Raw genomic sequence first — 15,923 nt, forward strand, 5'->3', positions numbered from 1 at the left:
ACTATGGTCTTATGTCGACACTTACTAATGAGGACCTCTAATTTGTCACATTTATACTGTAGTAATTGGTGGTCTGTATTGATGATATACCGAAACCCAGAAAATGGTATGGCTTTGTTCTTGCTTTTTAGGCCTTGATTCATTAATCCTCTGTTTTTTTACAGAATGGCTGAAGATGAAATTGCTGCACTGGTGGTTGACAATGGTTCAGGCATGTGCAAGGCTGGTTTTGCAGGGGATGATGCTCCCGTGCTGTCTTCCCTCCATTGTTGGAAGACCCAGACATCAGGTTGGAACCATACTGGGCTCTTGGATATTGGATTCACTTAATACAGGCTATACTTTTATACACAAACTATATGTGGACACTTCTTCAAATTAGTGGATTTGGCTGTTTCATCCACATGTTGTCAGTAGAAGGGCCTTAAAGCTCTGACTTTCAATGTGGCACTGTCCTAGAATGCCACCTTTCCAACAAGTCAGTTTGTCAAATTTCTGCCCTGCTGGAGCTGCCCTGGTCAACTGTAAGTGCTTTTATCGTGAAGTGGAAACATCTAGGAGCAACAATGGCTCAGCTGTGAAGGGGTAGGCCACACAAGCTCACAGAATGGGACTGCAGAAGCATGTAAAAATTGTCTGACCTTGGTTGCAACACTCCCTACCGAGTTTCAAACTGCCCCTGGAAGCAGTTTGACGGAGGCCAGGAGAAGGCTACCTGCCCGAATGTAGTGTAAACTAAAGTTTGGAGGAATAATGGTCTGTGGCTGTTTTTCATGTTTCAGGCTAGGCCGCTTAATTCCATTAATGGGACATATTAACGCTACAGCATACAATGACATTCTGGATGATTCTGTGCTCTTGTCTTTGTGGCAACAGTTTGGGTGAAGACCATTTCCTGTTTCAGCATGACAATACTCCTGTGCACAAAGCGAGGCCCATACAGAAATGGTCTGTGGATTGTATGGAAGAACTTGACTGGCCTGCTCAGAGCCTGGACCTCAACCCCATCGACCACTTTTGTGATGAAGTGGAACACTGACTGTGAGTCAGGCCTCTTTGCTCAACATCAGTGCCTGACTTCACTAATGCTCTTGTGGCTGCATGGAAGCAATTCCCCACAGCATTGTTCAAACATCTAGTGGAAAGCCTTCTCAGATGAGTGGAGGCTATTATAGCAGCAAAGGAGGGGACCAACTCTACATTAATACCCCTGATTTTGGAATTTAGATGTTTGAGAATGTGTATAGTTACAGTAATGTTCTCTATCTCCTATATTTGACTTTGGGATATTTTGAAGAGGCTATACAGAACTCTTCCTTCTGGGGGTGCTCTTGAGCCAAGAGGTCCACTAAATGGACAAATATTGGCCAGAAATGGCCTCATTAAAAAGAAAAGGACACCCCTCCCCAAACCCACTAACAAAAGCATAATGTATTGTTAGCCTAAAGATTGATTTCATGAGTTAAGAAATTGACTGCGCTGTTTATGTGAAACATACAGGCAACTCAAGCCAACATTTGAAAACAACTTCTGTAGTGTAAATTGAGTTTATGCGTAGTGCAGGGACAAAGTGTAACGTAATGTCTCTTTCCCCAGGGTGTGATGGTGGGCATGGGACAGAAGGACAGCTACGTGGGAGATGAGGCCCAGAGCAAGAGGGGCATCCTGACTCTGAAGTACCCCATCGAGCACGGCATTGTTACCAACTGGGACGACATGGAGAAGATCTGGCATCACACCTTCTACAATGAGCTGCGTGTGGCCCCTGAAGAGCATCCGGTCCTGCTCACAGAGGCCCCACTCAACCCCAAAGCCAACAGGGAGAAGATGACCCAGGTAAGTGGGGGCATTACGTTTTTTACAAATAAACACTGTGGCAGTAGTAAATAAACTCAGCCATTTTATTTACATGGACTCCTCATCCACCAGCAGAATGTAGAGCAGTTTCACATCAGGGTTACTCTATTCACCTTGCCTGAGGGTAGGTATTGATTAGTGTTGGGCCTCACATTCTTAGCAGTATTTGTAGGTGTTTAAAACACCCTTTTTTATAAAGAGTCTCTCACAGTCCTAATTCCCACCTTCTATTCTTCCACCAGATCATGTTTGAGACCTTCAACAGCCCAGCCATGTATGTAGGTATCCAGGCCGTGCTTTCTTTGTACGCATCTGGTCGCACCACAGGAATCGTGATGGATTCCGGGGATGGCGTTAGCCACACTGTGCCCATCTACGAGGGCTACGCTCTTCCCCACGCCATCCTGCGTCTGGACCTGGCTGGACGCGACCTCACAGACTACCTGATGAAGATCCTGACTGAGCGTGGCTACAGCTTCACCACCACGGCCGAGAGGGAGATTGTGCGGGACATCAAGGAGAAGCTGGCCTACGTGGCGCTGGACTTTGAGCAGGAGATGAATACCTCTGCCTCCAGTTCCTCTCTGGAGAAGAGCTACGAGCTGCCTGATGGACAGGTCATCACTATCGGCAACGAGCGCTTCCGGTGCCCTGAGACCATGTTTCAGCCGTCCTTCATTGGTGAGATGTTTTTCTGTGTCTTTAAAGAGGAACTTCAGCTAAAAATGTCTTTGTTAAAAGCCATTTGTTTATGGCTGGCAACTGTAGTAATTCTAGTCCTGAAGATACACCTAAAATGGAGGCTCTGAAAATTATTGCTCTGTTATTTATTGATATGACTATTCATAAGCACTAAACAGCCAACTTTCTGGCTTGTTTAAATGTTGTTTTTTTTATAAATCAGCGGACAAATGTTCCATTTGGCCACTGGAGTCTCTCTTTAATACATGTACAAATGTTCTTGTCTAGACAATGTTACTCAGCTTAGTGACAGTCATTCACCACTATACAATCCTCTGGAGCTCTGAGCTTCTTGCCAGTTGCGTGTTCACTGACCTCATTAAAAGAGCCATACTTGTAGGCCTGTTAATTTCTGTTCCTGGGGCTGCCATTGACATGTACATGCTTGCTTTTGTAGGAATGGAAAGCACTGGAGTGCATGAGACCACCTACAACTCTATCATGAAGTGTGATGTGGACATCAGGAAAGACCTGTATGCCAACACTGTTCTCTCAGGTGGAACCACTATGTTCCCTGGCATCGCTGATAGAATGCAGAAGGAGATCAGTGGCTTGGCACCTCCTACTATGAAGATTAAGGTGGGCATTCACATGTTATTCTGTCACTTTTAGCCCATGGGCATTCAGTGTGGCATCTCTCGACTAGCCTCATTTATTTTTTCTCATGTGATCGTTTTTGGCTTCCCAAATACTTTAATCAGAAATCTGATTTATGACTGTATTCTGTACTAAAACCACTTTAGATCTCCCTGTTTTACTAATGAATATGTTCATATCTCTTGTTGCCAGATCATCGCCCCTCCCGAGCGTAAATACTCTGTGTGGATTGGCGGTTCCATCCTGGCCTCTCTCTCCACCTTCCAACAGATGTGGATTTCCAAGCAGGAATACGAGGAATCCGGCCCGTCTATCGTCCACCGCAAATGTTTCTAAAGCTTTGACTCTTAACCTCGGTGTTACTCCTTTCAGGGAGTCTGTTATTTCAGTTGGCTCTCCTGTCCAGAAGCCAACACCTTGCCCCTGTCCACTAGGAATTTGTGTGGCTCTAAAATGATCAGATGAGTAGCAGTGACTTCCACCTATCCTAACCGGTAGAGATAAAGCCATATTGTTTCAGTTCTACATGGTGTCCTGGGGGGGTGACAGGGTGGTTTCTGGGTAGGCTCAGTGTTAGTGTTGTGACATTCTGCCTTGTGTTGTATTTGTTACTATTAGTCTTGTATGTAACATCTGCTACTGGGCCATTTTGAATAAAAGTTCACTGTAATGTGATACTCTGTGTAGTCTATTTGCAACATTAAGTCTTGTAATGCGTTTGACACTTCTTTTTTTAAAAATTTACTGATCATTTCAGGGAATGATGTGATTTGTAAACACACTTAATGTATTTGTCATTAGCTGGAACCCACTGCAGGTTAAATCAAATGGTTTTCTCATTGTTACATTCTCTTGCTGAACCTCATGTTTATTGCTTCATCTCTCAGATCTTTGGGCTGTGCTGACCAGATGACATCCTTTCATCTCAGTATAGATGAAGGCAAGGTGAAGCCACTTCTATAATGTACACTGAAAGCCCACTGTCTTTGACAGGAGTACATGCTAATGAACGGAAGTAGCTGTTCTAATCACATCAGTGATGACGAACATGAAAGGACAGCTCATTTTATATCAGGGGGGTCTTGTCATGAAAGGCTTTGCAGGTGTGTGTTCTACACCAGTGCTAAAACACCTGACGACAGTAATTAAATCCCAGACTGAAGCAGGTGAGTTTACCAAAGAGCTGTCTAGACCCGACGCCTGTTTTGGCATTGATCATGCTGGTCAACTGGGTGGGACTTCATACGGCAGGCACATTTCACTCGAAGTCAGGTTCACTGATTATACTCAGTATTTATCTAGACCTGGGGCACCAGATGGGTGTAATTTAATGATCCTATCGAACAGTGCTAGAGTTAGTCCTGGAAGTAACACCTCCAGACTCCAGGCCTGCAGCTGGAGATCCCTGATTTACATGATGTCCACTAGATGGCAGTGCTGTCTTCACATTGTCACATGACCTACACTGGTAGTGAAGACTGACTGAGCATGGGAGAACCTCAGTGGTTTAATCTAAACCCTTGGGGATCTTAGTCTTTATTTTGGTGGCTGCATGTACCTAGAACTGATACTGTATAGCCCTCATATTCATATCTGGACAGGAAGACAGTTCCACTGCTTTATTTTTCATAGTTCCCCTCTAATCAGGTATTGATTTAGACCTGGGATACCAGGTGGGTGCCATTAATGATTAGGTAGAACAGAACCAGCAGTAGTTCAGACCTCATGTGTATGAGCTGAACTCCAGACCTCCAGTGTATGAGCTGAACTCCAGACCTCCAGTGTATGAGCTGAACTCCAGACCTCCAGTGTATGAGCTGAACTCCAGACCTCCAGTGTATGAGCTGAACTCCAGACCTCCAGTGTATGAGCAGTACTCCAGATCTCCAGTGTATGAGCTGTACTCCAGACCTCCAGTGTATGAGCTGTACTCCAGACCTCCAGTGTATGAGCTGAACTCCAGACCTCCAGTGTATGAGCTGAACTCCAGACCTCCAGTGTATGAGCTGAACTCCAGACCTCCAGTGTATGAGCTGAACTCCAGACCTCCAGTGTATGAGCTGAACTCCAGACCTCCAGTGTATGAGCTGTACTCCAGACCTTCAGTGTATTTCTCCTTCTCCCAAATCCAGTCAGCTGATTTTTCTGAAAGAGCTGCAAAATCTGGACCTACAAATCAGCCGGGCTAGACAATCTGGACCCTTTCTAAAATTATCTGCCGAAATTGTTGCCACCCCTATTACTAGCCTGTTCAACCTCTTTCGTGTCGTCTGAGATTCCCAAAGATTGGAAAGCAGCTGCGGTCATCCCCCTCTTCAAAGGGGGGGACACTCTTGACCCAAACTGCTACAGACATATCTATCCTACACTGCCTTTCTAAGATCTTCGAAAGCCAAGTCGACAAACAAATTACCGACCATTTTGAATCTCACCATACCCTCTCTGCTATGCAATCTGGTTTCAAAGCTGGTCATGGGTGCACCTCAGCCATGCTCTAGGTCCTAAACGATCTCTTAACTGCCATCGATAAGAAACATTACTGTGCAGCTGTATTCAATGATCTGGCCAAGGCTTTCGACTCTGTCAGTCACCACATCCTCATCGGCAGACTCGACAGCCTTAGTTTCTCAAATGACTGCCTCGCCTGGTTCACCAACTACTTCTCTGATAGAGTTCAGTGTGTCAAATCGGAGGGTCTGCTGTCCGGACCTCTGGCAGTCTCTATGGGGGTGCCACAGGGTTCAATTCTTGGACCGACTCTCTTCTCTGTATATATCAATGATGTCGCTCTTGCTGCTGGTGAGTCTCTGATCCACCTCTACGCAGATGACACCATTCTGTATACTTTTGGCCCTTCTTTGGACACTGTGTTAACAACCCTCCAAGCAAACTTCAATGCCATACAACTCTCCTTCCGTGGCCTCCAACTGCTCTTAAATGCAAGTAAAACTAAATGCATGCTCTTCAACCGATCGCTGCCTGCACCTGCCCGCCTGTCCAACATCACTACTCTGGACGGCTCTGACTTAGAATACGTGGACAACTACAAATACCTAGGTGTCTGGTTAGACTGTAAACTCTCCTTCCAGACCCACATCAAACATCTCCAATCCAAAGTTAAATCTAGAATTGGCTTCCTATCTCGCAACAAAGCATCCTTCACTCATGCTGCCAAACATACCCTTGTAAAACTGACCATCCTACCAATCCTCGACTTCGGCGATGCATTTACAAAATAGCCTCCAATACCCTACTCCACAAATTGGATGCAGTCTATCACAGTGCCATCTGTTTTGTCACCAAAGCCCCATATACAGTAGGGCAAAAGAGTATTTAGTTCTCCCACTTGAAAAGATGAGAGAGGCCTGTAATTTTCATCATAGGTACACTTCAACTATGACAGACAAAATTTGAAAAAACATCCAGAAAATCAAATTGTAGGATTTTTATTTAATTATTTTCAGATTATGGTGGAAAATAAGTATTTGGTCACCTACAAACAAGCTAGATTTATGGCTCTCACAGACCTGTAACTTCTTTAAGAGGCTCCTCTGTCCTCCACTCGTTACCTGTATTAATGGCACCTGTTTGAACTTGTTATCAGTATAAAAGACACCTGTCCATAACCTCAAACAGTCACACTACAAACTCCATCATGGCCAAGACCAAAGAGCTGTCAAAGGACACCAGAAACAAAACTGTAGACCTGCACCAGGCTGGGAAGACTGAATCTGCAATAGGTAAGCAGCTTGGTTTGAAGAAATCAACTGTGGGAGCAATTATTAAGAAATGGAAGACATACAAGACCACTGATAATCTCCCTTGAATCTGGGGCTCCACGCAAGATCTCACCCCGTGGGGTCAAAATGATCACAAGAACGGTGAGCAAAAATCCCAGAACCACACGGGGGGACCTAGTGAATGACCTGCAGAGAACTGGGACCAAAGTAACAAAGCCTACCATCAGTAACACACTATGCCACCAGGGACTCAAATCCTGCAGTGCCAGATGTGTCCCCATGCTTAAGCCAGTACATGTCCAGGCCCGTCTGAAGTTTGCTAGAGAGCATTTGGATGATCCAGAAGAAGATTGGGAGAATGTCATATGGTCAGATGAAACCAAAATATAACTTTTTGGTAAAAACTCAACTCGTGTTTGGAGGAAAAAGAATGCTGAGTTGCATCCAAAGAACACCACACCTACTGTAAGGGTTTTCCTCCTCTTTGTCTGAAGAGGAGGTGTAGCAAGGATCGGACCAAGATGTGGCGTGGTAAGTGTCCATGGTTTTTAATATGAAAAACTCAACATGAACACAAATACAAAACAATAAACGTGAACAAAACCGAAACAGTACCGTGTGGCGAACAAACACAGACACGGAAACAATCACCCACAAAACAACAGTGAAACCCAACTAACGACACCTGCCTCTGATTGAGAACCATACTAGGCCGAACACAGAAAACCAACCTAGAAACACAAAACATAGAATGCCCACCCAACTCATATCCTGACCAACTAAAACAAACAAATAACACAAGAACTAGGGCAGAACATGACAGTACCCCCCCCCCCCCCCCTCCCAAGGTGCGGACTCCGGCCGCAAAACCTGAACCTATAGGGGAGGGTCTGGTTGGGAATCTTTCCGCGGTGGCGGCCCTGGCGCTGGACGTGGACCCCACTTCACCATAGTCTTAGTCCGCCTCTGTGGCCTCCTAGGAACGGCGACCCTTGTCGCCGACCCTGACCTGGGAACCCTAATAAATAGGCCCTGGTAGCTCCTGGCTGACTGACGGATCTGGCAGCTCCTGGCTGGCTGATGACTCTGGCAGCTCCTGGCTGGCTGACGACTCTGGCAGCTCCTGGCTGGCTGACGACTCTGGCGGCTCCTGGCTGGCTGACGACTCTGGCGGCTCCTGGCTGGCTGACGACTCTGGCGGCTCCTGGCTGGATGGCGGCTCTGACGGCTCAGGACAGATGGGAGACTCTAGCAGCTCTGGAGAGACGGGAGACTCTTGCAGCTCTGGAGAGGAGGAAGGCTCTAACAGCTCTGGACAGACGGAAGAATCTAGCAGCTCTGGAGAGACGGGAGACTAGCAGCTCTGGAGAGGAGGAAGGCTCTAACAGCTCTGGACAGGTGGGAGACTAGCAGCTCTGGACAGACGGGAGACTCTAGCAGCTCTGGACAGACGGGAAACTCTAGCAGCTCTGGAGAGACGGGAGACTCTAGCAGCTCTGGAGAGGAGGAAGGCTCTAACAGCTATGGACAGACGGGAACCTCTAGCAGCTCTGGAGAGACGGGAGACTCTAGCAGCTCTGGAGAGGAGGAAGGCTCGAACAGCTCTGGACAGATGAGAGACTAGCAGCTCTGGACAGACGGGAGACTCTAGCAGCTCTGGAGAGGAGGAAGGCTCTAACAGCTCTGGACAGACGGGAGACTCTAGCAGCTCCGGACAGATGGGAGACTCTAGCAGCTCTGGACAGACGGGAGACTCTAGCAGCTCTGGACAGACGGGAGCACCTGTAGGGAGGAGACAGAGAGACAGCCTGGTGCGTGGGGCTGACACAGGACCAGGCTGGGGAGACCTCCAGGAGGCTTGGTGTTAGGAGGAGTCACCTGAAGAACCGGGCTGTGGGGGAGCACTGGAGCTCTGGTGCGCAGCCTTGGCACCACTCCCCCAGGCTGGATAACTATTCTAGCCCAGACCCTCCAGAGTGCAGGCACAGGTTGAACCGGGCTGTGGGTAAAAGCACTGGAGATCTAGTGCCTACTACGCGCACCTCTCCCTTAGGCTCCACTCCCACATTTGCTCGGCATGAGCGGAGCGCAGGCATAGGATGCACTGCACCCTCCCAGCGCCCCGGAGACACAGCACGCAGAGCCAGCGCAGGATACCCTGGACCGAAACGGCATACCGGTGACCAGACACACTGAGCAGGCACCATACGCCCTAGCTGGATGCCCACACTCGCATGACACTTCCGGGGGGCTGCCCTATAGCGCACTGGGCTATGGGCACGTACTGGCGACACAATGCGCTTAATCGCATAACACGGTGCCTAACCAGTAACGCACTGTTTATAATAAGCACGAGGAGTGAGCTCAGGTCTGCTACCTGGCTTAGCCACACTCCTCGTGTGCCCCTTTGGGGTATGCCTCTCGTACCTGTCGCGCTGCCGTGCTGCCTCCTCATATAGCCGCCGCTCAGCTTTAGCTGCCTCCAGCTATGCTTTGGGGCAGCGAAATTCCCCAGCCTGTGCCCAGGGTCCTTCTCTGTTCAAAATCTCCTCCTGTGTCCAGGAGTCTTGTGCTGCTGCTGCTGCCGCTGTCTGTTACCACGCCGCTTGGTCCTTGGTTGGTGGGTGACTCTGTAAGGGTTTCCTCCTCTTCGTCTGAATTTTAGATAAGCATGCTCCGTTCAAAAAATTCAGAACTAAGAACAGATATAGGCCTTGGTTCACTCCAGACCTGACTGCCCTCAACCAGCACAAAAACATCCTGTGGCGGACTGCAATAGCATCGAATAGTCCCCGCGATATGCAACTGTTCAGGGAAGTCAGGAACCAATACATGCAATCAGTCAGGAAAGCCAAGGCCAGCTTCTTCAGGCAGAAGTTTGCATCCTGTAGCTCCAACTCCAAAAAGTTCTGGGATATTGTGAAGTCCATGGAGAACAAGAGCACCTCCTCCCAGCTGCCCACTGCACTGAGGCTAGGTAACACGGTCACCACCGATAAATCCATGATTATCGAAAACTTCAACAAGCATTTATCAACGGCTGGCCATGCCTTCCGCCTGGCTACTCCAACCTCGGCCAACAGCTCCACCCCCCCCCTCAGCTACTCGCCCAAGCCTCTCCAGGTTCTCCTTTACCCAAATCCAGATAGCAGATGTTCTGAAAGAGCTGCAAAACCTGGACCCGTACAAATCAGCTGGGCTTGACAATCTGAACCCTCTATTTCTGAAACTATCCGCCGCCATTGTCGCAACCCCTATTACCAGCCTGTTCAACCTCTCTTTCATATCGTCTGAGATCCCCAAGGATTGGAAAGCTGCCGCAGTCATCCCCCTCTTCAAAGGGGGAGACACCCTGGACCCAAACTGTTACAGACCTATATCCATCCTGCCCTGCCTATTGTGGTGGCAAATCGGTTCAAATATGACACAACCAAGAACTTTGTGAAAATCAATATAGACTTTTAATACACCAATATCATAAGCCGGAGCAGTCCGCGGAACACACACACTTTTTCAGAGCACTCGCTCTGAGTTATACACACACCACATAAGTCCCTCCCATATGCAAATTAAGTTACATCCCAATCTGTGCATCCTGCTTGTTCAGCCCAATAACGCCCACATCTGCTGTCAGTCAGATCACAATGATGACGAGACCCTTGCTTTGACCCAAAGATAATATACGTCCCTTTTTCCTGTGGCCTGTGTTTAGACCCTGTAATGAACTCTGTGTCCCTTTTGTATGTGTCTTTCATCTCCTTTAGCTTTAGGGTGTCCAGCTGTTCTGGTCACCTTCTCTTCATATGGTCTAAGATCAAACCGCCTTATGTGTTTCCCCTGTGATGTGATTGATGTCTGTAATCCATCAGTTGGTCATTTGGCTGACCCCCTCCTTAGACAACCTCTTTGATCTTTGTATGTCCAGCTGGTCTAGGCTGGACATACTGGTCTTAGTGTTCCCAGCTGCCCCATACTCCCATGGCCTTTATCTGCTTCCTGCACCATACAATAAACAATGCATTTTACCAGAACAGGAAATGAACCCATAAGTGTATCTTTCTCTTGTGTTCCCATAAGTGTATCTTTCTCTTGTGTTCCCATAAGTGTATCTTTCTCTTGTGTTACTATAATCATGTATGTCATTTCTCCCACACTATCTAAGGTCTTCGAAAGCCAAGTCAACAAACTGGTCACTGACCATCTCGAATCCCACCGTACCTTCTCCGCTGTGCAATCTGGTTTCCGAGCCGGTCACGGGTGCACCTCAGCCACGCTCAAGGTACTAAACGATATCATAACCGTCATCGATAAAAGACAGTACTGTGCAGCCATCTTCATTGACCTTGCCAAGGCTTTCGACTCAGTCAATCACCATATTCTTATCGGCAGACTCAGTCGCCTCGGTTTTTCGGATGACTGCCTTGCCTGGTTCACCAATTACTTTGCAGACAGAGTTCAGTGTGTCAAATCGGAGGGCATGCTGTCCGGTCCTCTGGCAGTCTCTATGGGGGTGCCACAGGGTTCAATCCTCGGGCCGACTCTTTTTTTCTGTATATATCAATGATGTTGCTCTTACTGCGGGCGATTCCCTGATCCACCTCTACACCGACGACACCATTCTATATACTTCCGGCCCGTCCTTGGACACTGTGCTATCTAACCTCCAAACGAGCTTCAATGCCATACAACACTCCTTCCGTGGCCTCCAACTGCTCTTAAACGCTAGTAAAACCAAATGCATGCTTTTCAACCGTTCGCTGCCTGCACCCGCACGCCTGACCAGCATCACCACCCTGGATGGTTCCAACCTTGAATATGTGGACATCTATAAGTACCTAGGTTTCTGGCTAGACTGTAAACTCTCCTTCCAGACTTATATCAAACATCTCCAATTGAAAATCAAATCAAGAGTCGGCTTTCTATTCCGCAACAAAGCCTCCTTCACTCACGCCACCAAACTTACCCTAGTAAAACTGACTATCCTACCAATCCTTGACTTCGGCGATGTCATCTACAACATTGCTTCCAACACTCTACTCCGCAAACTGGATGCAGTTTATCACAGTGCCATCCGTTTTGTCACGAAAGCACCTTATACCACCCACCACTGCGACTTGTATGCTCTAGTCGGCTGGCCCTCGCTACATATTTGTCGCCAGACCCACTGGCTTCAGGTCATCTACAAGTCCATGTTAGATAAAGCTCCGCCTTATCTCAGTTCACTGGTCACGATGGCAACACCCATCAGTAGCACGCGCTCCAGCAGGTGTATCTCACTGATCATCCCTAAAGCCAACACCTCATTTGGCCGCCTTTCGTTCCAGTTCTATGCTGCCTGTGACTGGAACGAATTGCAAAAATCGCTGAAGTTGGAGACTTTTATCTCCCTCACCAACTTCAAACATCTGCTATCTGAGCAGCTAACCGATTGCTGCAGCTGTACATAGTCTATCGGTAAATAGCCCACCCATTTTTACCTACCTCATCCCCATACTGTTTTTATTTATTTACTTTTCTGCTCTTTTGCACACCAATATCTCTACCTGTACATGATCATCTGATCATTTATCACTCCAGTGTTAATCTGCAAAATTGTAATTATTCTCCTACCTCCTCATGCCTTTTGCACACAATGTATATAGACTCCCCTTTTTTTCCCCTACTGTGTTATTGACTTGTTAATTGTTTACTCCATGTGTAACTCCGTGTTGTCTGTTCACACTGCTATGCTTTATCTTGGCCAGGTCGCAGTTGCAAATGAGAACTTGTTCTCAACTAGCCTACCTGGTTAAATAAAGGTGAAATAAAAAAAAATCAGAGACAGGTGTCGTTAGTTGTCTCTGATTGAGAATCATACTTAGGTAGCCTGGGTTTCACTGTTGTTTTGTGGGTGATTGTTTCCGTGTCTGTGTTTGTTCGCCACACGGTACTGTTTCGGTTTTGTTCACGTTTATTGTTTTGTATTTGTGTTCATGTTGAGTTTTTCATGTTAAAAACCATGGACACTTACCAAGCCGCATCTTGGTCCGATCCTTGCTACACCTCCTCTTCAGACAAAGAGGAGTAAAACCCTTACAGTAGGTATGGTCTTCTTTCGATGTAACTCAGCATTCTTTTTCCTCCAAACACGACGAGTTGAGTTTTTACCAAAAAGTTATATTTTGGTTTCATCTGACCATATGATATTCTCCCAATCTTCTTCTGGATCATCCAAATGCTCTCTAGCAAACTTCAGACGGGCCTGGACATGTACTGGCTTAAGCAGGGGGACACATCTGGCACTGCAGGATTTGAGTCCCTGGCGGCGTAGTGTGTTACTGATGGTAGGCTTTGTTACTTTGGTCCCAGCTCTCTGCAGGTCATTCACTAGGTCCCCCCGTGTGGTTCTGGGATTTTTGCTCACCGTTCTTATGATCATTTTGACCCCACAGGGTGGGGTCAATCTTGCGTGGAGCCCCAGATCAAGGGAGATTCTTAAAGCCTCTTAAAGAAGTTACAGGTCTGTGAGAGCCATAAATCTTGCTTGTTTGTAGGTGACCAAATACTTATTTTCCACCATAATCTGAAAATAATTAAATAAAAAATCCTACAATGTGATTTTCTGGATTTTTTTTCTAATTTTGTCTGTCATAGTTGAAGTGTACCTATGATGAAAATTATAGGCCTCTCTCATCTTTTTAAGTGGGAGAACTAAATACTCTTTTGCCCTACTGTATATGGGGCTTTGGTGACAAAACGGATGGCACTGTGATAGACTGCATCCAATTTGTGGAGTAGGGTATTGGAGGCTATTTTGTAAATGCATCGCTGAAGTCGAGGATTGGTAGGATGGTCAGTTTTACAAGGGTATGTTTGGCAGCATGAGTGAAGGATGCTTTGTTGCGAGATAGGAAGTCAATTCTAGATTTAACTTTGGATTGGAGATGTTTGATGTGGGTCTGGAAGGAGAGTTTACAGTCTAACCAGACACCTAGGTAGTTGTAGTTGTCCACGTATTCTAAGTCAGAGCCGTCCAGAGTAGTGATATTGGACAGGCGGGCAGGTGCAGGCAGCGGTCAGTTGAAGAGCATGCATTTAGTTTTACTTGTATTTAAGAGCAATTGGAGGCCACGGAAGGAGAGTTGTATGGCATTGAAGCTTGCTTGGAGGGTTGTTAACAGTGTTCATAGAAGGGCCAAAAGTATATAGAATGGTGTCATCTGCGTAGAGGTGGATCAGAGACTCACCAGCAGCAAGAGCGACATCATTGATATATACAGAGAAGAGAGTCGGTCCAAGAATTGAACCCTGTGGCACCCCCATAGAGACTGCCAGAGGTCCGGACAGCAGACCCTCCGATTTGACACACTGAACTCTATCAGAGAAGTAGTTGGTGAACCAGGCGAGGAAGTCATTTGAGAAACTAAGGCTGTCGAGTCTGCCGATGAGGATGTGGTGACTGACAGAGTCGAAAGCCTTGGCCAGATCATTGAAAAACGGCTGCACAGTAATGTTTCTTATCGATGGCAGTTAAGAGATCGTTTAGGACCTAGAGCATGGCTGAGGTGCACCCATGACCAGCTTTGAAACCAGATTGCATAGCAGAGAGGGTATGGTGAGATTCGAAATGGTCGGTAATTTGTTTGTCGACTTGGCTTTCGAAGATCTTAGAAAGGCAGTGTAGGATAGATATGTCTGTAGCAGTTTGGGTCAAGAGTGTCCCCCCCCTTTGAAGAGGGGGATGACCGCAGCTGCTTTCCAATCTTTGGGAATCTCAGACGACACGAAAGAGGTTGAACAGGCTAGTAATAGGGGTGGCAACAATTTCGGCAGATAATTTTAGAAAGGGTCCAGATTGTCTAGCCCGGCTGATTTGTAGGTCCAGATTTTGCAGCTCTTTCAGAAAATCAGCTGACTGGATTTGGGAGAAGGAGAAATACACTGGAGGTCTGGAGTACAGCTCATACACTGGAGGTCTGGAGTTCAGCTCATACACTGGAGGTCTGGAGTTCAGCTCATACACTGGAGATCTGGAGTACAGCTCATACACATGGTCTGAACTACTGCTGGTTTTCTGTTCTACCTAATCATTAATGGCACCCACCTGTTATCCCAGGTCTAAATCAATACCTGATTAGAGGGGAACAATGAAAAATAAAGCAGTGGAACCGTCTTCCAGTCCAGATATGAATATGAGGGCTATACAGTATCAGTTCTAGGTACCTGCAGCCACCAACAAAAGACTAAGATCCCTAAGGGTTTAGATTAAACCACTGAGGTTCTCCCATGCTCAGTCAGTCTTCACTACCAGTGTAGGTCATGTGACAATGTGAAGACAGCACTGCCATCTAGTGGACATCATGTAAATCAGGGATCTCCAGCTGCAGGCCTAAATACTGAGTATAATCAGTGAACCTGACTTCGAGTGAAATGTGCCTGCCGTATGAAGTCCCACCCAGTTGACCAGCGTGATCAATGCCAAAACAGGCGTCGGGTCTAGACAGCTCTTTGGTAAACTCACCTGCTTCAGTCTGGGATTTAATTACTGTCGTCAGGTGTTTTAGCACTGGTGTAGAACACACACCTGCAAAGCCTTTCATGACAAGACCCCCCTGATATAAAATGAGCTGTCTTTTTATGTTAGTCATCACTGATGTGATTAGAACAGCTACTTCCGTTCATTAGCATGTACTCCTGTCAAAGACAGTGGGCTTTCAGTGTACATTATAGAAGTGGCTTCACCTTGCCTTCATCTATACTGAGATGAAAGGATGTCATCTGGCCAGCACATCCCAAAGATCTGAGAGATGAAGCAATAAACATGAGGTTCAGCAAGAGAATGTAACAATGAGAAAACCATTTGATTTAACCTGCAGTGGGTTCCAGCTAATGACAAATACATTAAGTGTGTTTACAAATCACATCATTCCCTGAAATGATAAGTAAATTAATAAAAAAAGTGACAAACGCATTACAAGACTTAATGTTGCAAATAGACTACACAGAGTA

The 15,923-nt window shown here is 46.7% G+C and overlaps 1 pseudogene; it reads left to right on the forward strand.

Annotated features, from left to right (window-relative positions):
* The first annotated feature begins 164 nt into the window (after nucleotides 1-164).
* LOC124020526 lies at nucleotides 165-3,906 on the forward strand (annotated as a pseudogene).
* Nucleotides 3,907-15,923: the final 12,017 nt, after the last annotated feature.

This window comes from Oncorhynchus gorbuscha, unplaced genomic scaffold, assembly GCF_021184085.1.
Source record: "Oncorhynchus gorbuscha isolate QuinsamMale2020 ecotype Even-year unplaced genomic scaffold, OgorEven_v1.0 Un_scaffold_844, whole genome shotgun sequence".
NCBI lineage: Eukaryota > Metazoa > Chordata > Actinopteri > Salmoniformes > Salmonidae > Oncorhynchus > Oncorhynchus gorbuscha.